The sequence below is a fragment of the Macrobrachium rosenbergii genome, chromosome 33 (assembly GCF_040412425.1).
Source record: "Macrobrachium rosenbergii isolate ZJJX-2024 chromosome 33, ASM4041242v1, whole genome shotgun sequence".
In the NCBI taxonomy this organism is placed as follows: Eukaryota; Metazoa; Arthropoda; class Malacostraca; order Decapoda; family Palaemonidae; genus Macrobrachium; species Macrobrachium rosenbergii.
In genome coordinates, this window is record NC_089773.1 from 12,487,501 (window position 1) to 12,510,000 (window position 22,500).

At 31.2% G+C, this 22,500-nt stretch overlaps 1 long non-coding RNA gene across 1 annotated transcript in view; it reads left to right on the forward strand.

Moving 5' to 3' along the window:
• The window catches only part of LOC136855934 (uncharacterized), a 180,182-nt gene that overhangs the window by 84,442 nt on the left and 73,240 nt on the right, over positions 1–22,500 (forward strand). Inside the window, exon 3 of the long non-coding RNA XR_010858180.1 lies at positions 8,657–8,766. This is a non-coding gene — a long non-coding RNA (uncharacterized lncRNA). The remainder of the gene's footprint in view (positions 1–8,656; positions 8,767–22,500) is intronic.

Sequence of the window (22,500 nt, forward strand, 5' to 3'; positions counted from 1 at the left end):
CCAGCGCGCGGTCGAAACTCATCAGTCCCGGTGTCATATCTTTCCCCAAACATTAAATGAACTCTGTTGTGTTTGACACCCCAATTTTGGGTAGGCCTCCATTCCACCATTATGGCTTCACCCCCCCACCACACCCCACTCCCGCACCTCCCCACATCTCCCCCCCCACTCCAACAAAAAAAGAAAATATTTCTATGCCGCAAAATTCGGGTTTTGGGGAGTTGAAAAAGTCTGCTCACAACGTTTGGTTGGAATGGATTTCTTTTTCGGGGGGTGGGGGGTGGTTAGGGGGAATTGGGGCGGGTGATGTGTATAGGGGAAGGGGATCCCTGTTATTTGAACCTGACCCCCTCTTCACTTTTGCCAATTAAAAGAGACAAAAGATTCCGTGATGGAAGTGTAATTCAAATTATGGGTTAATCTATACACTTTCCCCCCCAAAAGTGGATTATCATTTATACGTTTTTTTGTAGGTTTGTATTACGTATGTGTAAGTATTTATCATGCTCATGCACACACACACACACACACACACACACACACACACATATATATATATATATATATATATATATATATATATATATATATATATATATATATATATATATATATATATATATATATATATATATATATATATATATATATATATATATATATATATATATATATATATATATATATATATTCACTATGTCTATTACCTAACAAAAGTGACAACTTTCTCTGAATTACACTTTATGAATGATTATTGACCAATGGTACCTAATATTCATAAAAAAATTTGCATAATATTAATAAAAAATTTAATTCTATCGATAATTGCATCAAAATATCTCCCATGGATATTTCTTTAACAAATTTCAGCAGAGACTTTCTAAGTTAATATTTGTTCACTGTTTATTATTATGAAAGCAATTTTTCTCATTTTCAAATATTTCCTAATATTATTTAAAATACAACAGTTCTAAATATATTGTACGTTATCCACTATTTAATATTATTTAAAATTCAGTAGTTACATAAGTAGAATTTTGAAGCACAATATCTCAGAAGAATATCTTAGAACAAGGTATTACCCAGTAGGATTTTATCCCAAGTAGGATATTATAATGTAAAAAGTAATCACTTATAGGATATTATCCATCAAGAATATTATGTAAAACAGAATATTTTTTCGGAAAATATTACCAAAAATAGACTAGTGTTTATTCAAATATTATTCAGATCTGAATATTATCCTGAGAAAGGTTTTCGAAAATATGATTATTTTTTTACATAGAATTTTATACTAGATTACTGTCGAAAAGGATATTATCCACGATGGTAAATATCCAAATTGAATAAAAAACGGAATATTTATTCAATTAGGTTTCAATATTATCGACTGAGGTACTATCCACAATGATTAATATTCCAATATTGCGTTATATGAAGGAAATATTCATTCTAATATCCATTGCGAAAAAATAATAAAAAATAGTCAGTATTCCAATATTATGTTATACAAAGTTAATATTCACTCTCATACCAATTAAGAAATTGTCCAGAATGGTTGTTAATCCATTATTATGTTATATAAGTTAATTATTCCTTCTTATATAAATTATTATTATTATTATTATTATTATTATTATTATTATTATTATTATTATTATTATTATTATTATTATTATTATTATTATTATTTCAATAACTTGTCTTAAGAACTGAACATTTATTGAAATAGATTTCAACATTGAATGTTTCAGCGTCAAAGCCTTTCAAATCACAAAAGTATTCTCTGAATCACAAGCGCCTAAGAAAGAAGAGAGAGAGAGAGAGAGAGAGAGAGAGAGAGAGAGAGAGAGAGAGAGAGAGAGAGAGAGAGAGAGAGAGAGAGAGATAAATTAGCCTGCCTCGTTCTTGAACGAGGCTGTATCAAGTTTGGCAATGAAGCAAAGGTTTTAATTTGTCTTTTGTCTTTGTGGGAGTTTTTTTTTTTTGTGCCAAGTTTCAATTGATGTCTTTTTTTGATGTATGCTTCCTGGATTTGTGATGTTCTTTGACTTGGGGAAAAGAGAGAGAGAGAGAGAGAGAGAGAGAGAGAGAGAGAGAGAGAGAGAGAGATGAAAGAAGCATTCTCACTTTTGAAGGTTGAAATCTCTGATGCATTGAAGAGAATTCTTTCAGTGGGTCAAAAAGGGTTTCTTCAATAGATTTTGTGCTTGCAAGCAGTAAATTTTGTGTTGTCAATCGCTACGAATTATCTTTGGGGATTTCTTTCTTAGATTTTTGTGTGGAAATTATTCCTTAAAAATTGTATTTACAATATAAGAAATGAGTTAACTAAGAATATAATTTTTTCTTGAATTCTTGTACCCTAGAATTCTTTCAGGATCAAGGTATATTGATGTTTACCTTTATACCAATTTTTTTTTGTTACTGAATTCCTTTTATGTACATCCCAGAAGTCAACGTGTCCCAATGAGGTTTATGCAAAGGTATATGGGAAATAATTACTCACGGTAAATGAGATAATGAATGAGTATCAATCTCCCTCTGAATTTAACAAAGTTGGTGAGTAATGAATTACTGTTGTTGAATAATTGAATATTCATGATTATGAAAATGAAAAATGAATGAACTGACAACATTTTTGCTGTTTTGTTCAGAAGTCATCCTTTGTTCCAAGAAAGGTTTCATTACAAGAACCAATGTGACTCTCTCTCTCTCTCTCTCTCTCTCTCTCTCTCTCTCTCTATTACAAGAAACAATTGATCTCTCTCTCTCTCTCTCTCTCTCTCTCTCTCTCTCTCTCTCCTTTATTACAAGAAACAATTGATTCTCTCTCTCTCTCTCTCTTTATTACAAGAAACAATTGATTCTCTCTCTCTCTCTCTCTCTCTCTCTCTCTCTCTCTCTCTCTCTATTACAATTACAAAACAATTGATTCTCTCTCTCTCTCTCTCTCTCTCTCTCTCTCTCTCTCTCTCTCTCTCTATCCTCTATATATATATATATATATATATATATATATATATATATATATATATATATATATATATATATATATATATATATATATATACACACCTAAAAAAAAAAACATTAAAATCAAATAAAAAAAACCCATCATTTTCAAACCTCTAACATTTGTTAAAACCAGTATCCTCATCATCACGAAAACCTGGAACCTCATTCCAAAATATATGACACATTCCTGCGGGACGGACGCACCGGAATATATTGCATTCCATCCGCTGTAAAAAAAAAAAAATGGAAGTGTGGGATTTCCCATATCGAAATAAATGGCGTGTCGTTTGTTTTATTCCCAAAATGGAACGGCCGTTTACAATGGGTGTAAACGGCTCTTCGTGATGGTGATGCGGTTGTAAATTGGCCGCCCCCACCCCAACCCCGTTAAATCCGGTGTTTCTGAAATGATGTGCGGTTAACGTATGCATTCGTGCGTGCATAAAATGCAGAGGTGGAATAAGTGAATGCAATGAATGCAGTTTGTATATATATACGTACACATTTATATATATAGAAGAGAGAGAATGAGTGATAATGCATTTTATATAAATTCATCTCTCTCTCTCTCTCTCTCTCTCTATATATATATATATATATATATATACATATATATATATATATATATATATATATATATATATATATATATATATATATATATATATATATATATACACATATACACACACACACTGTATACATACATAAACTGCATTCACTCATTTCACCTTCGCATTTTCATGCATGCATGCACGCATGAATGCATACGTTAAATGAACATCATTTCAGAAAAACCGGATTTAAAGGGGGTGGGGGGGGGGCAATTTACAACCGTACCACCATCACGAAGAGCCGTTTACACCCGTTGTAAAAAGCCGTTCCATTTTGGGAATCAAACAAATGGCCCGCTATTTATTTCGATATGGGAAATCCCACACTTCCATTTTTTTTACAGCGGATGGAATGCAATAAATTCCGGAGCGTCGACCTCGCTGGAATGGATCATATATTTTGGAATGAGGCTGCTGTTTTGAACAAGCGTTTTAGGCTTTTGGGAATGGTGGGCTTTAGGTTTGGTTTATTTTTAATGGTCTGAAGTTTATGGGTTTATTACAATATTCTATTTATATATATATATATATATATATATATATATATATATATATATATATATATATACATATATATAAATATATATATATAAATATATATATATATATATATATATATATATATATATATATATATATATATATATATATATATTCCTTCTTCTAATACTTGTTTAAATACTACTAGATAATAGCATTATTTGAATTTTACTGAATAATAGCATTTAAATGCTGATGAATAGTAGCATTATTCAAATATTTCTGGAGAATGGTATTATTTACATACTACTAAATAATAGTATTTTATTTAAATACATTAATGATTAATAGCATTACCTAAATATTACTGAATAAGAGCACTAGTTAAATACTGCTGAATATCAGCATTATTTAAACACTACTGAATATTAACTATTATTACTGAAAGGTATTATTTTTTCATCTTAATCTAAACAGTTGAGTTTCTTTGGTCAATATTACCCTTTAGTTGATATCCTAACTAGAGGAAATCCCCTTTACATCTTGGGTAATAGCAAAAATTATCTCAAAATAACCTGACGTAATAATATTCATAATTCAGTAATATTCAGATCTCAGTAACACTAACCATTTGCATAGTCCACTGTTGGATCACATTCTAATTTCGTAATATCCTAAATTGGATAATATCGTGCCTCGGTAATATCGTTCCTATGACAGCACTGGATGAAGGTATTTTTCGTTTGCACTGGCTGGAATTTTGGGTTGGGGCAATCTACATACTTATGAAGCAATCAAAACAAAATTGAATGACATAATGAAAAAAGTTTTGCAACAATATTAGACGTCCATTGTCGTAATCATTACACAGACTTATATTTAAGGTTATGTCATCTCTTCATCATATGTGCAATGGTTTTTATGATGACTGTTGAAGCCTTGACTGCTTGTGATAAATTGTCTTGCATTGTATTTGAATAGAGACAGAGATTCAGTTTGTTTTTTTTATGATTTTGTTTCCTGAGACACAGATTTTGTGATAAACTTTCTTGGTGTGATTTAAAAGAATTATTGTATGATTTTAATAAGTAGATCAATTTACTTAATATATATTTTATTATATGTATTTATATATATATATATATATATATATATATATATATATATATATATATATATATATATCCTAAAAGAATGTTGTCTTTAAATGAAGTCTAATTCTTTCAGTACCTGTTTCTACGTTCTCACACTAACAAAAATGTCTCACCTTCTCTCTCTCTCTCTCTCTCTCTCTCTCTCTCTCTTCATCTCGTATCCTCCATCAAGACTTCCATCAAGACTTCATAGGCCATGGTTATTCGAATACCCTAAAAAAAAAAAGCATTTTATCCTAAAAGAACGACGGAGCCATCACGGTAAAAGGGTGCGTTTTCTGCTCTCAATTCCTTAACGGGTTTTCCATCGATTTTCTTTTTCACCGTTCTCTCGATTTGAGAAAGTAGATAGAAAGGAGAGTGGAGAAAGTGAATAGAAAGTTTAGTGGATAGAAAGGAGAGTGGAGAAAGTGGATAGAAAGAAGAGTGGAAAAAATGGATAGAAAGGGGAGTGGAGAAAGTGGAAAGAAAGAAGAGTGGAAAAAATGGATAGAAAGGAGAGTGGAGAAAGTGGATAGAAAGAAGAGTGGAAAAAATGGATAGAAAGGGGAGTGGAGAAAGTGGGTAGAAAGTTGAGTGGATAGGAAGAAGATTGGAGAAAGTGGATGGAAAGGGGAGTGGAGAAAGTGGATAGAAATTTGAGTGGATAGAAAGGAGAGTGGAGAAAGTGGATAGAAAGAAGAGTGGAGAAAATGGATAGAAAGGGGAGTGGAGAAAGTGAATAGAAAGAAGAGTGGAGAAAATGGATAGAAAGGGGAGTGGATAAAGTGGGTAGAAAGTTGAGTGGATAGAAAGGAGATTGGAGAAAGTGGATAGAAAGTTGACTGGAGAAGGTGGATAGAAAGTTAAGTGGATAGAAAGGAGGAAGGGAGAAAGTAATAGCAGTAATGATAGTAATAGTAGGGGGAAGTAGAAAGAGAGAAAGAAATAGTAATAAAGATAGGAATGGTTGGAAGAATACTGAGGAAGAAATATGGAAAAGAGGAGAAACTGATGTATTAACATAATAATAATAATAATAATAATAATAATAATAATAATAATAATAATAATAATAATAAGGGAAAGCAGGATAAATCAACAGGAAGAAGGAGGAAGGAAGAAGGAATAAGGTAGCAAGGAGGGAAGAAGAAGAAGAAAGAAGGAATAAGGAAGAATGAGGAAGAATGAGGAAGGAAGCAGAGTTTCTACTTTCAATAAAAGTTTTTTTTTTATTTTTTGTTGAAATGACAAAAAAACCAGACTCTTCTTCTCCTCCAAATGGAATGTCACAGAAGTTGCCCCAAAGTCCTTTATAAAACTCTAAAGAAGAAGAAGGAGAGGCAAGTTTTACTTGTCAAGATGTCAAATGCGATTTGTCTTGTTTGTGTTTGTGTGTGTGTTTGAGAGAGAGAGAGAGAGAGAGAGAGAGAGAGAGAGAGAGAGAGAGAGAGAGAGAGAGAGAGAGATTCAGAGATTACGACAGCAAACAGAATGTTGGTCCTGAGAGAGAGAGAGAGACAAGAGAGAGAGAGAGAAAACTTGTAAGATTACACAAAAAGTTGTTGAGAAAGAGAAAAAACTTGTAAGATTACATAAAAAGTTAGTGAGAGAGAGAGAGAGAGAGAGAGAGAGAGGTGGGGGCATTGCAGATCACACTATTGCACAGAATGGGGCCCCACACAAACATATATAACCATAAATAGATCTCTTCAGGAATCCAGAATATAATTACCTCCAAATTATGCCCAATCACAACCACCAATTCTTATTGAGCATTTTTATGTGTTTTTCATTATAAGTAATGTATTTGTGTTTTAAAATCTTCAAGGTCACTTCACAAAAAAAATTCTATAAAATCTCTCCTAAAACCTTATAAGGGAACTTAATACATTTCTAATGAAACTCAAGACAAACTAAACCATTCTAAAAAAAAAAAAACTCCCAAATTCTTATTTGGATTTTTTTCACTTATATTCAAATATTAAACCATAAAAAATCCACTCTGTGTTCTGAATATGCTGATTGGAATTGAAAACACCAGATGGTGCCTAGGACATAGAAAGGAATTTTCGGCAGTTCCTGGTGTAAGATTTTTTACTTATTTTAACAGAAAGAGACTTAAAATATCTCATTGTTATTATTATTATTATTATTATTATTATTATTATTATTATTATTATTATTATTATTATTATTATTACATGATTTAAGTAAAACAGTAATTTAATGTCTATTTCAAGCAAACGTTGAATGATAAAAAATAAAAAATAAAAAAAATAAAAACGAAAATATCTAAAATTATTACCAATTATTTTTGAAAGAATTATTATTATTATTATTATTATTATTATTATATGATTTAAATGAAACATTCATTTAATATCTTTTACTTCAACGTTGAATGATAAAAATAAAAAATAAAAAAATAAAACGAAAATATCTTCTTCTTCTTCCAAGTCTTACTTCTTCATCTTTGGTTTAATAAGCGTGTGTTGACTCATTAAAAGTGTTCCTTCATTTCCAGCTTTAATCTCCTTTCTTCTTCTTCTTCTTCTTCTTCTTCTTCTTCTTCTTCTTCTTCTTCTTCTTCTTCTTCTTCTTCTTCTTCTTCTTCTTCTTCTTCTTCTTCTTCTTCCTCCCTTATGGTAAAATAATCTCGGTGCAGCGCGCGTGTTGGCGAATTTCCATATTCATGGTAAGATTCTACTTGGGAAAAAGAACCCACCTTTCTCTGCTGGCGTTAATATTGGCCTCCTACGTTATGAAGGGAAAAGAAAGCTTCTAAATTTTAGTGTTTAAAGGAGCCATTTTCCTCCTTTTTTTGTTTCCTTAAACGGTCTCAAGGCCTGTCTGGATTAAGGGCTGTTTTTTTTAAATATTTCCTGAGACGTTTGTTTGCCTGGGAGACGCACATTTTTTTTCGAGACTTTCATTGTGTGAGAGACATTAATAATTTTTAGGTAATGATTTTTTTTTATGTGTTTTGGATGAATATTTCTGGTAGATGATTGAGGGTTTTATCATTTGATTTTGACGATGATATTCATATGTATTTATGATATGAATGACTAAATTTGAATACACACACAATACACACACACACAACACACACACATACATATATATATATATATATATATATATATATATATATATATATATATATATATATATATATATATATATATATATATACATATATGTGTGTATAAAATGTATTAATGTAGGTATATATGCATGCACATTCGTGTGTATTGTTGTAGTTTTTCGAACACATTTGGCAACAAAGTTTGACATTTCGTATTTGGCCAACAGATGTCACTGTCAAAACTTATACTCTTCTTAAAAGAAACCTGACATTTCTCTGTCAATTCTGTAACAAATCCTTATTTACTCTTTATCTTCCAGCAATTCTCCTCACTTCGGGAACTGCCTAAACTACTCGTAAGTGTAGTTCCTGAATTCGTAAGTGATGACAAGTGCTTCTGGAGTTACCGAACTACTCAGTCGTATTAATGGTGAGTCTTTGATCATTTTGATTTATTTTATTATTTTCTAGCCAGGAGTTCTTGCAGGTTATTGGTCGCGATTTATCTGTTACTGACTTCTGTTGTTGTTAATTTTTTTGTTGTTGGTTATATATTGTTATTTGAATTATTGATGCGTTAATGATTGTTGTCTTGACCCACTCAATGTTGTTTATAGTATTTGGGGATAAAAGTTATACATTTTGATTAGTTATATATATATATATATATATATATATATATATATATATATATATATATATATATATATATATATATATATATATATATATATTCTCTGTCTCTCTCTCTCTCCAAAAGAAACGAATCACACCTGACATCTAGGGGAACTAAAACACTTATTCTACTCCTTCTTCTTCTGCCATAAGAGTTATAAGGACTTTGGGACAACTTCTGTGACATTTCTGGCTGGGGGGAAAAATCTCTCTCTCTCTCTCTCTCTCTCTCTCTCTCTCTCTCTCTCTCTCTCTCTCTCTCTCTCTCTCTCTCTCTCTCTCATTTTTAGCATAAAAAAGGCTATTCCTTCGGCGGGAGTTCTGGCGTCTCTTTCAGTCGTGTCTTGTCCTCCAGAGTATGTTCTGTAGGGAAGGTTTCAAAGCTTTTTTGAAATCACCCTTTCCTACTTTCAAAAAAGTCTCGTCTATTAGAGAGAGACTAATATCAGTTTGATGAAATAAATTTTCTTTATATTATTTTATCATATTTCGAGGTCCCATCTTGTTCTTGGAAACCTTATTATTATTATTATTATTATTATTATTATTATTATTATTATTATTATAGATATTATTTTGTTATAGAAACTTTTTGTCCTAATAGAAATAATAATAATAATAATAATAATAATAATAATAATATTATTTTATTATTATTATTATTATTATTATTATTATTATTATTATTATTATTATTATTATTATTATTATTTTGACCAATCATCTTAGTTCTTGATTTGTCGTAAATATTTTATGTTATTTTTCTTTATTGCAAAGAAAGATAAATTGTTCATGTCAATATAATGTGCCTCTTTCAAGACCTCTCCAGATTTTTTTATCTATAAATTTTTTGTAAATAGATACATTTCAAAATATTGGCTACAAATTGCTCCAAGTAATATAATATTACCTATCTTTGAATGTAATTATTGAATTTTTTTTAATCAATTCATTTTTAAAGAATAGAGACATTCCAAAATAGTGTATAAAACATTATTTCAGTCAGTACAGTTTCATCCACCCATTTCAAAATAGTTACTGATTTTTTCAAAATGTTATTCATTTTTGAATAATTGCCTTCAAAATAGTTACTGATTAAAAAAAGTGTTAATTTTTGAATAACTGGTCCACGACAAATAGTGTCTAAAAACGCAAAATTCTTTTTCCACGAATATTATAATTTTCAAAAACATCATCATCAACTCATATCAAAAGTGGGGACACAGGAATATATAATATGAAAAATTTAGCGTCACAAATTGTTTTGTAAAGTCTAATTGTTGACACATTACACTAAAACCATGAATTTCGAAGCTGGCAGACCCACTGAATTATACGAAGTCAGAAATTGGTTTATTTGCCTCGTAATGAATTGACTTTGCTATGTAAACAGCATGTTTTATTTTGTTGTGTGAATTGTCGCTTGTCATATAAGTGGGATGATATGTTTGTAATATATTTATTTTTTTGTGAGGGTATCAGAATTTGAAACTGAGAAGTAGTATATATATATATATATATATATATATATATATATATATATATATATATATATATATATATATATATATATATATATATTTATATTTATGTATATATATACATATACACATCCATACTTACATACATACATCCATACATGAACAAAAGCATACAACATATACATTTTGAAATCAACCCACAAATGCAGTTGGCATTAAAATACTTAACAGCAAAATCCCACTCAACCAAAATCTAACAAACTGCCAATTAAATCACAATACTCATTTCATCTCCATACCGAACAGCAACCACAAATTCCATGCATTGCAAATTTATCGTGTCTGCACAAGAAAGAATCACAAAATAGTTCCGAGAAGTTTATATTCCAGAAATTTAGCAGCGGAGTTCCGGACGTGATAGAGAATGCTTGCATTGGTAATGTCCAGAGACTGTTATTTATTTTGGGAGACTGAAAAGTATGCTAGGAATTCGTCTTTGAGTGCGTGTGTGTTTGTGTGTGTGTGTGTGTGGGTCTGGAGGAATTTCTCTCTCTCTCTCTCTCTCTCTCTCTCTCTCTCTCTCTCTCTCTCTCTCTCTCTCTCTCTCTCTCTCACACAAACACTTATATGCACATTTATAAATTACACATTTTTGTGTGTATGTATGTATTTATTTAGCTTGTTTAATAAACACACACACATATGTGCATTTATAAATTATACATTTTTGCTTGTATGTATGTATTTATTTATGTAGTTTGTTTATTAGTATTATGTATGTATATATGTGTATTTATATATATATATATATATATATTATATATATATATATATATATATATATATATATATATATATATATATATATATATATACATACATATACCCACACACATAAATCCCTCTACAGATTTACGCCCTGAATATGCAAATCTTCCTCGTATTATAAACCCACGCCCCGATTTGGAGCGTATTCATAAAGACCTGAGCGTAATAATGGACAGTGGAAACACAGTAACCTAATTTAGAATTTGAATACCGGGCGTCCAAGCCTTTCAAATTCCTGTTCCTTTGATGAAAGCAATATTGCTTGCACACACACACACACACACACAGAGTCACCCAAGCAAGCACAATGCGAAATTAAAACATTCACAGTACTGTAGCATGACCGTGAGTGCACAGATTTGCACACGCGTACAATCGCTCACATAAATATTGAACAAGGCTCCAGTCAGCTGTTGTTGTTATTCGGAATTCCCGCCTGGCAATCAAGGCCGTGTTTCCATATTTCCTCTGTCAGTCAAACTCCATCAAATGTATTACATTCGTTCCAGCGGATGTCTCTGTTCCAGGTAGGATTCCGGTGCAGTTTTTGTTACGAGGTATTTCATGTCTATCTGGAATCTGGAATCTCGAATGAACAGGGATGGCAAGTGGGTGTAGATTCCAGGTTTCTATCGGAGAGCCATTCCAGTTTAGGCTCCATTCCAGATTTGTATTTAAAAACCATTCCAGTCCAAACTAAATTACAGATTTCTATGTTAACACCATTCCAGATTTCTATCTAAACACCATTCCAGGTTTCCAAATAAACACCATTCCAGATTTCTATCTAAACACCATTCCAGATTTCCAACTAAACACCATTCCAGATTTCTATCTAAACACCATTCCAGATTTATATTTAACCGCTCCAGATTTCCATCTAAATACCATTCCAGATTTCTATCTAAAAACGATTCCAGATGTTTAGCTAAAAGCCATTCCAAATTTCTGTCTAAATACCATTCCAGATTTCGACCTGACGATTCCAGATTTCTATCTAAACACCATTCCAAACTTCTCTCTAAACATCATTCCAGTCTAGGCTGTATTCCAGATTTATATTGAAATAAGAGTACAGATTTTTATCTATACACTATACCATGTTGCTGTCTAAATACCATTCCAGATTTGTATACAGCCATTCCGGATGTTTAAATAAATACCATTCCAGTCTAGGTTACATTTCAGATTTCTGTCTAAACACCATTCCAGTCGGTCCAAAAAATATCTATCAACATGAGTGCAATTGCATCCATGCATACGAAATTGACCAGCCCAAAAACCACCAATTTATAAGCATGCGTCATTTTCCAGCACCATATTCCAGCATTTCTCCCAGAAATTTCTGCCACCGCCATTCCCAGGCGCCTTCCATTCCAAATTCTACGGGACAACTGGACCAAATAACGCCGGGAATAAATATGGGTGAAGGATTTTCGCGCTTATGGAATTCGCTGGCGACCATATTCCAGAGTATTCCAGGTACCTTTTCCAGACCCTAGCGTTTTTAGATTCCAGTGCAGCTCCGGTTGTCCATGGCACCCGTTTCCAGGTGGTTTGGTTCCAGATATGCGTTTATATATATATATATATATATATATATATATATATATATATATATATATATATATATATATATATATATATATATATATATATATATATATATATATTTATTTATTTATTTATATATTTATATTTATTTATTTGCTCACTTATTTATCTAATTATCTTCTTTATCAGTTTAGTTATATATTAATTAATTAATTTATTTATCCATTTATTTAATTAATTACTTGAGATATTCCCTTGTTTCAAAATACCAGTGATTAGAAAATGACAAGCCACAATATGTTTAAAGTGAGTTTTTGTGGGCAACAAAGAGAACCAGTAAAGTCAGAGACTAACTTAATAACCTCTCTCTCTCTCTCTCTCTCTCTCTCTCTCTCTCTCTCTCTCTCTCTCTCATCCTCGCCTCACGAACGACGGAACTAGAGTTCGATCCCCGGGCCAAAAAGGAACGATCTGGGTACATTGCTAAGTCCCTGTACCTTTGTTTAGTCAATAAATTATTCCCCTGGTGGTCAGTCAGCTGATGTGGTCCATTTATTAGGAAATTAAGGTATTAATTAGCTAAACTAAATAGGAATTTAATGTAGACAAGATAAAATGAGACCTAATAAATATTTTGATTATATTGATCATAAAATAGGTAAATTTTTTATTAATTAATATTAATGACTATAATTATCCTAAATAAGTAGGTAATTAGGATTTAAAGTTGCCTTCACTTCTAGATTTTTGGATTCTCTTTCATAAACTTACAGGCTCTGGAATTCACTGCCAACTTCTATATCCCTGGATTTTGGTAATCTCCAATTCCTCACCTTCCCTTGAGGTCAAACCCCACTATTTTCTAATTTTTCTTAACTTTAAAAAATATGCTTTTTGAGAATATTGTTATTGGTGGATGTTTGTGGCAATTATGATATTAGGCGTTTGATAATATTAGGTCAAATATATTTAAATTTGAATAAAGAATTACATATATAAGACGTAACCTTTCATACGACAATATTTATCAAAGCAGAACGGAAAATATAAATATCACATTTAACATTCCTTTTATACATCTAAATAAGTCCATGCAATAAAAAACCATATCTGGCAACCTTTACTCTCACCCCATAAGCCGCACCGAAATAAAAAAAAAAATAAAAAACAAAACCTGGCAACTCAATATCACTTTCCATAGGACGCGACGGAGCGAAAGAAAATCACAACTGGCAACTCGCTAACAGAGTCGCGTTCAATAAGAGACAAGGGCCGAATAAAACCGACGCGGAGAAAGGTTATATTGACCTAAATCAAGGTCAGTTGTCGGTATCACGTCCCAGCAAGGCTTCGGCCTGTCGACACCAATGATATATATTGGCGCCGCGTTGCAACGGAGAGAGAGAGGTCTCTGGGTTTGCAGTTTATGCAACGTTTGCAAACTTGGGTTCGGCTGCGTTCTACGGCTTTTAGTTATGGGGTGATATATGAACGCGACCCGCGGTGAATAGTGAGTTTTTAAACCATATTTTTTAGATAATGATTGACAGTTTGATTTTAAATGTAAACAATGATTTTAATTATGATTTTTGCATTGATTTTGTGACAGATTTAAATACATTATTTTATAATAGATATATTTGTTGGATAGATAAATGTTATCTATAACAAATATACATACAAGACTACAGGAATAATGTTGGGGATGTAGAATGTATTATCTCTCTCTCTCTCTCTCTCTCTCTCTCTCTGAATATTGATATTTTGATTCACAAATAAATATTCATCTCCAAAAAGATTATATATATATATATATATATATATATATATATATATATATATATATATATATATATATATTAACTTTATCACATACACAATTGTTCTGTGCATTAGTAGATTTACTAAAAGGACCTCATTCAAACTGGATGGTATCTAATGGAGTTTTTATTCAAAAATTTACAAGCTTTCTTGGACAAACAGTCCACATTATCAAGTATCCGTATGAATATGAATACATATTAATATGTATTCATATCTTCAGACAGACAGGAAGGTATATAAACTGACAGGTATACATGAGAGACAGAACTGAGCTTATAAATAAAGAGTGAAATGAATAACAAATGAGAGAATAACAGAGAGAGAGAGAGAGAGAGAGAGAGAGAGAGAGAGAGAGAGAGAGAGAGAGAGAGAGAGAGAGAGAGAAATTCCACTTAATTTGAACACAGTATTCCATTCTTAGAGAACAATCACCCGGTTTGAGATGAAAATCTCCGGAAAGAGTAAATAAATCACCTTGACCCATTAACCTGCCCACAACTAATTTCAGGAGAAGGCGAAATATTGAGCTCTTGAGAGAGAGAGAGAGAGAGAGAGAGAGAGAGAGAGAGAGAGAGAGAGAGAGAGAGAGAGAGAGGAGAAAATATGTTTCTTCGAAAGTTGGAGGCGCTGTGTTGATCGCTGGCACTTTGCAATATTGGTCGCGTTGCAGAGGCGTGTGTTTTTTTCTTCTTTTGTGCAATGTTCGAGTTTTTATGGTGATCAGGAATACATACGACCTTGTGCTTATATATATGTATATGTATATATATGTATGTATATATATACATACAATACTAATAGTTTATCTGTCATCCACAATAACATTTGTTGAATCTTGCTTTTTTTAGTTTTCTGTAAAGGAAAACTTTTGTGCCGGCTTTGTCTGTACGTCCGCACTTTTTTCTGTCCGCACTTTTTCTGTCCGCCCTCAGATCTTAAAAACTACTGAGGCTAGAGGGCTGAGTATTGATATGTTGATCATCCATCCTTCAGTCATCAAACATACCAAATTACAGCCGTCTAGCCTTAGTAGTTTTTATTTTACTTATGGTTGAATTTAGCCACACTCTTGCGTCTGGCAACGATATAAGCCAGGCCACCACCGGGCCGTAGTTCCAGTTTCATAGGCCACGGCTCAGGCACCATTATACCGAGACCACCGAAAGATAGATCTATTTTCGGTGGCCTTGATTATACGATGTACAGAAAACTCGACTGCGCCGAAGAAACTCCGGCGCATTTTTTTTTCTTACTTTTTTTATTATTTTCTCCGTTTGAAAACTATATCCAATTTCCTCTTCAATTTCCAGATATTCTGAAATATTAATTGTATCCCCTGAAGTTTGTTAAACAATTTATCTAATTGTTTATCCTTTATCCTTTATTCTCTTCACGCGACATTTATCTAATCACAACACTTTATTTTCTTTTACGTGTTTTTCTTACAGCTACAGTTCATTAACCTTTCTCTCTCTGAACCCACGCACTTGCCAAAACTCCGATTTTCTCACAAACATTTACCAGATTTATCAGGTGTGTCCAGTGATTTAAGTCTCGCTTATCCCACCAACAATTCGATTACTCTCTTGACTCAACATTTCTCTGTTTACAACCTTTATTTTCTCTTATTTTTCTAATGCTTTCTGGTCATTAGCCCTTCTCTGTGCATGCATTCGCTTCCAAAAAATGTGATTTTGCTCCCAACGGTATTTCGCAGATTTATCAATTTTTTCATTCCATTAAATCTTTTTTTAGACTTTTGCATAACATGATTATCTCATAGACATATAATTCTTCAAATAAATCCTTGTGTTTCTAAGTCGAACCTTTCATTTCGTTACGTCTTAATCATATTTCTTTGTTTATCTTTCCTAAATGTCTAATCTCCTAATGGATCAAAGCATACTATTGGCATCATTCCTGTATTTAAAATTCGCTACAAAAAACCCTGTCGTCAGTTTTGTCAGCAATAACCCATTTTGCATTATCATTTTTCTGTGTGAGAAATTATTACTTCCCTCTGTTCAAATTAAGGTTCAATAAGCGTATTTATTTACTGTAATTATTCCCCAGTGGAAAGTGAGATAGGGTGGTCATTTATATATAAGATATATAAACTTAGTTTCAACTTAAATAATTTTTTAAATTCATGTAAGGATCTCATTCCAATCCCTCACAGGAAACGAGGTTTATCTCTTGAAATGAATACATATCAAAGTAATATAGAAAGCAAAATCATTTACCTAGCAATACCTGTCGAATTACATAAAATCAATATAGAAATTAAAACCACTTATCTATATTTTCTAGTGAATATTCTCTCCTAAAAGATGCATCTTCAGCTAGAAGGACTCAGAGCAGGAATATTAAATAAATGAATGGTGTTGAGACACTTATACAGAGAGGTAACACTCACAGTTCAAAGGATTCTGGATCTATTCTCTATGAGGCATTCAATAATAAGTGTATTAACAAAGAGGGATAGTAATTAAAAAGAAATGGTATTGAAACACCTTCAAAAATTGGAAACAAAAACCTTTCTAAAAGGATTCTGAACTTATCCTACAATAAGTAGAGAATAATAAGTGTTTTAAAATTAGGAATAGCAACAAAAATATGGTATTGAAACAATTTACAATGGGGGGAAAACCCTTGGTTAAGAGGGTTCTAAACCTATCCTGGAATAAGTAGAGAATAATGATTATATCTGAATAAGGAATAATGATTAAAAACACGGTTTTGAAACACCTCATACAAGTGAGAGTAAACCCTTGGTTAAAAGGATTCTGTATCTATTCTCTAAGAAGCATCGAATAAAAAAAGTGTATTAAAAATACTCGTAGTAGCATGAGTCTTCAAATTGAGAAACAAACCCAGTTATGCATACATACACATATTTAAGGATAAATCTGTACAGATTTATCCTTAAATATATATGTACAAATACATAACTGTGTATTTGTTTCTCCAGAAAGTGTATTAAAAACATGGCATTGAGACATCTTTTGTGCAGAGTAAAACGCACGGTTAAAAGGGTTCTGAATGTATCCCGTCAGAAGCAGAGAATAATGAAGTGGAAAGAGAGAAAAAAAAAAACACACAAAAAAACACACACAAGCGGAATGAGGAAAGAAAAACAGTGAGCTAGCTAGCTGTGGGTTTTGTTTATTTACACGGTTGGAGCAAAATTCGAGCAGCGTTTTACCTCAAAGCCAAGTCTCTCTCTCTCTCTCTCTCTCTCTCTCTCTCTCTCTCTCTCTCTCTCTCTCTCTCTCTCTCTCTGTATTTCAACCACTGGAGTTTCTCTCCCGCCGAGTCCGCTTAGGGAAAAGATCTGTTCAGGCTTTTCAGCGAATTTCTGAGAGCTATCGGCGATTTTTATCTCTCTTTTTTTTTTTTTTTTTCATTTCTGGACGAATGTTTGGGGGAGGGGGGGATGGAGTGAGGTTTCAGTGAATAGTATAAGGTTCAGTTAGGCAGGTATAATCTAATGGAAGCTCAGTGATTGCTTATTAAAACTCTTTGGTAATCAGGGAATGATATTAATATTCTTTGGTAATCAAGTAATGATGATATTAATACTCTTTGGTAATCAAGTAATGATATGATTACTCTCTGGTAATCAAGTAATGATATAAATGCTCTTTGGTAATCAAGTAATGATATTAATATTCTTTGGTAATCAAGTAATGATATAAATACCCTACGGTAATCAAATAATGATATTAATACTCTTTGGTAATCAAGTAATGACATAAATACTCTTTGGTAATCAAGTAATGATATAGGTACTCTTTTGGTAATCAAGTAATGATATAAATATTATTTGGTAATCAAGCAATGACATAACTACTCTTTGGTAATCAAGCAATGATAATAAAACACTTCAGTAATCAAGTAATGAAAACACAATTGTCAGCTTTAAATTTCATAATAAAATAAACTAACCTTTATCCTTAACCTTTTCCTAAGATGATACATACCAGAAATATTGAGACTTCCTCCTCCTTGTTGAATTATTGCCAGGAAAAATGGACACCAATTCAACTTAATAATTTTTTAAGGTAGAACATATAATAATTTGGCTCTCCTGGAAAATCCCTTGGGATTCAAGTGTTGAAGTTATTGAGGCCAACTGTTTCTCGGAAAGATTAGAATTTCTTATTCTTCATCACAAGGCAATGAAATACCAGGTTAAAATGATTTATATCTGGCAGCAAAATGTTGATTGTATGACTTAAACTAAATCATCATAATATTTAGTTTACGGCTTAATTCTAACATTTTTTTTTATGAGGTTATTCATCTTATTCACTGAATTTCTTCTCTTTTATATTATATATAAAACAATCAGTCTGATGAAAAATAAAAATATATCTTAATAAACATTAAGTTTAGATAGTTTTCAACTTAATGTTTGTTAAGATAATAAGATGTATTTTTATTTTTCATCAGATCGATTGTTAAGGTTTTTATTTCTATTTTTCATCAGATCTAAAAAAACCATCGCTAATCCATTAATTAAGTAGGTTATTATACTTTAATGACCCCTAAACAAACAGATGTTTTATTCAATCTCTTAGTCAAATAAATAGTAAATTATAGTCATATTTACAGTTGTAAAAATAAATAACTTAATCAACTTTCCTTTGCATTCAACGATACCAAAACTTGTTAACTGCTTCTGACAGTCAGTGAGAGACGGATATTGAATATCAGTCACACACACAAAGTCAGTCAAATGTTGAAGAAAGAGCGACCAGGAAGAGATGATATTAATATTCATTTTTTTTTTTATTTAGTTCAATCAATCATTCTTCTGGAACCTTTCAAAATGAGGGAGGGGAATGAATAAAGTTTTGGGAGTTATGTAGATGGATTTTAAATACGAAAATTGGTTCATGGTATAAATAAACAATAAGTGTAATATGATTTCGGTTATGGTTAGGAATATATATTTCTAGTTACGACATTATAGACTTTAGAATTCATGAATCCATAATAATAGTTTTACTTAGAGAGAGAGAGAGAGAGAGAGAGAGAGAGAGAGAGAGAGAGAGAGAGAGAGAGAGAGAGAGAGAGAGAGAGAGAGAATGTTATTCATGCTCAGTGCAGGTTTATAAGAAAAAGGGACATAGGATTCACATGAATAAACTCTCATGGAATAATAATAATAATAATAATAATAATAATAATAATAATAATAATAATAATATATTTTCAATCTGCTTCCAAAGACTGGTCTCATTTTTATTCTGGTCCTCCACCATCGCTGCAGGAATGGGAATCATTCCCAACTCCGGCAGATCATTCCAGTTGGAATTCGGAACCACCCATTCCAAATGCGTATTCCTGTCGCATACCATACGACGATATGAAATGATTTTTGGATATTAAAAAAAAATAGATATGACCTGAATTTCGAAGCACAGCAAAAATTGACTTTTCAGTTAACCTATGTACATCAAATTTGAGCGAATACATTTACTGTTTTTTAAAATATATATATATATATATATATATATATATATATATATATATATATATATATATATATATATATATATATATATATATATATATATATATATATATATATATATATCAACTCTCACCTTTCACGGTCCGTAGGAATACTACACCGTTCTACGTATATTCCGTGCGTGCTTGCGCGCTACAGCGGGCGATATTGCTTTCCATCAAAGGCACGGGAATTTGAATAACATGCACGGGGACCGTATTCAAATGCTAATTAAATTTGGAATACTCACTTGTCGTTTTATAGAGCTCTGGACTTTATGAATTCGTTCTGTTTTTTTGGGTTTATATATATATATTATTATATATATATATATATATATATATATATATATATATATATATCCATATATATAGTTTCTGTTTTTTGAGTGAGTTTATATATATATATATATATATATATATATATATATATATATATATATATATATATATATATATATATATATATATATAGATATAGAGAGAGAGAGAGAGAGAGAGAGAGAGAGAGAGAGAGAGAGAGAGAGAGAGAGAGAGAGAAATTCCCCAAGAATATAAACTGTCTACTTAAATACGTATATATCAATACTTTAAGACTATGTATAGATATATATTTTTTTCTGTCCGCCCTCAGATCTTATAAACTACTGAGGCTAGAGGGCTGCAAATTGGTATGTTGGCCAGCCACTCTCCAATCAACAAACATACCAAATTGCAGCCCTCTAGCCTCAGTGGTTTTTATTTTTTAAGGTTAAAGTTAGCCATAATCGTGCCTCTGGCAACTATATAGGCCAGGCCACCACCGGGCCATGGTTAAAGTTTCATGGGTCGCGTCTCATACAGCATTATACCGAGACCACCGAATGATAGATCTATTTTCGGTGGCCTTGATTATACGCTGTAGCGTCTGTACAGAAAACTCGATTGCGCCGAAGAAACTTGGGCGCATTTTGTACTTGTTTTTAATTATGCACTCAGTTATTTTCTGTAGGTAGCATGTACAGGTGTAATTATTTATTATAATTAAGATCTAATTAAGCTGTTAATTATTAAATGGCCTAATTATTTGAAAGAATAGTGAGTTGATGAAGAAATGTATTTTTCTGGATAAATCATGTAATCAATTTATGAATTATTTGTTATATATTCCAGTGTTTTCATTGCGTGGTAGATTGAAGTGTAATTAACTTTTTTTTAGAATAAATATATAATTACACTGATCTTTCAGAAATGATCTAGTTTTTCCTAGGGGATAATGAGTTGTGGAAGAAATGATATATTTTTCTTATTAATGCAAATAATTATGTCCTGGTTTAATTATTTTGTAGTCAGTATTATCGGTGGATGGTAGGTTGAGATTTTGTTCAATAAATTATATGATAAAGAAATGATTAAAATCACATTTCACACATTTTATATCCTAAGTTTTACTTTGTCATCATCATCGCTATCTCCTTCTTCTTCTTCTTCTTCTTCTTCTTCTTTCATCACATCACTATCTTCTTCTTCTTCTTCTTCTTCTTCTTCTTCTTCTTCTTCTTCTTCTTCTTCTTCTTCTTCTTCTTCTTTACATAGTGAAAGCATGAAAAGATTATCTTGGCTTTAGTTCTACTTCCTTTTACTTTTCTTTTTATTCCTCTTGCTTCTTCCTTTCTTTACGACCCACTTTCCATTACTGACTCAAAGGAGACCAGGATGGACGTCAGGGTAGTTTTTTTGTGTGTGGGTTTTTATTTGTGGTAATTTCTTTTTAAGAGTTTTTTTATTTTGGTTTTATTTAAATTTTAAGATTTTTTTTTATTTATTTTATCTTGTTCAAGAGATGTAAGTTTTGTTTTTGTTTGTATCTATTTTATATGTGTGTGTATATATATATATATATATATATATATATATATAAATAAATATTTATATATATATATATATATATATATATATATATATATATATATATATATATATATATATATATATATATATATATATATATATATATGTGTGTGTAAATATATATATATATATATATATATATATATATATATATATATATATATATATATATATATATATTATATTTATTTTATCTATATATTTATCAATTCAGAGAGAGAGAGAGAGAGAGAGAGAGAGAGAGAGAGAGAGAGAGAGAGAGAGAGAGAGAGAGAGAATACAAATTCAAAACCACCCAAAAAACTGAATATGACGTAATCAATCACTAAAAGACTAAAAAAAAGCGAATAAACAAATAACATCAAGGCTAAAAGAAAGTAAACAAATAAGAT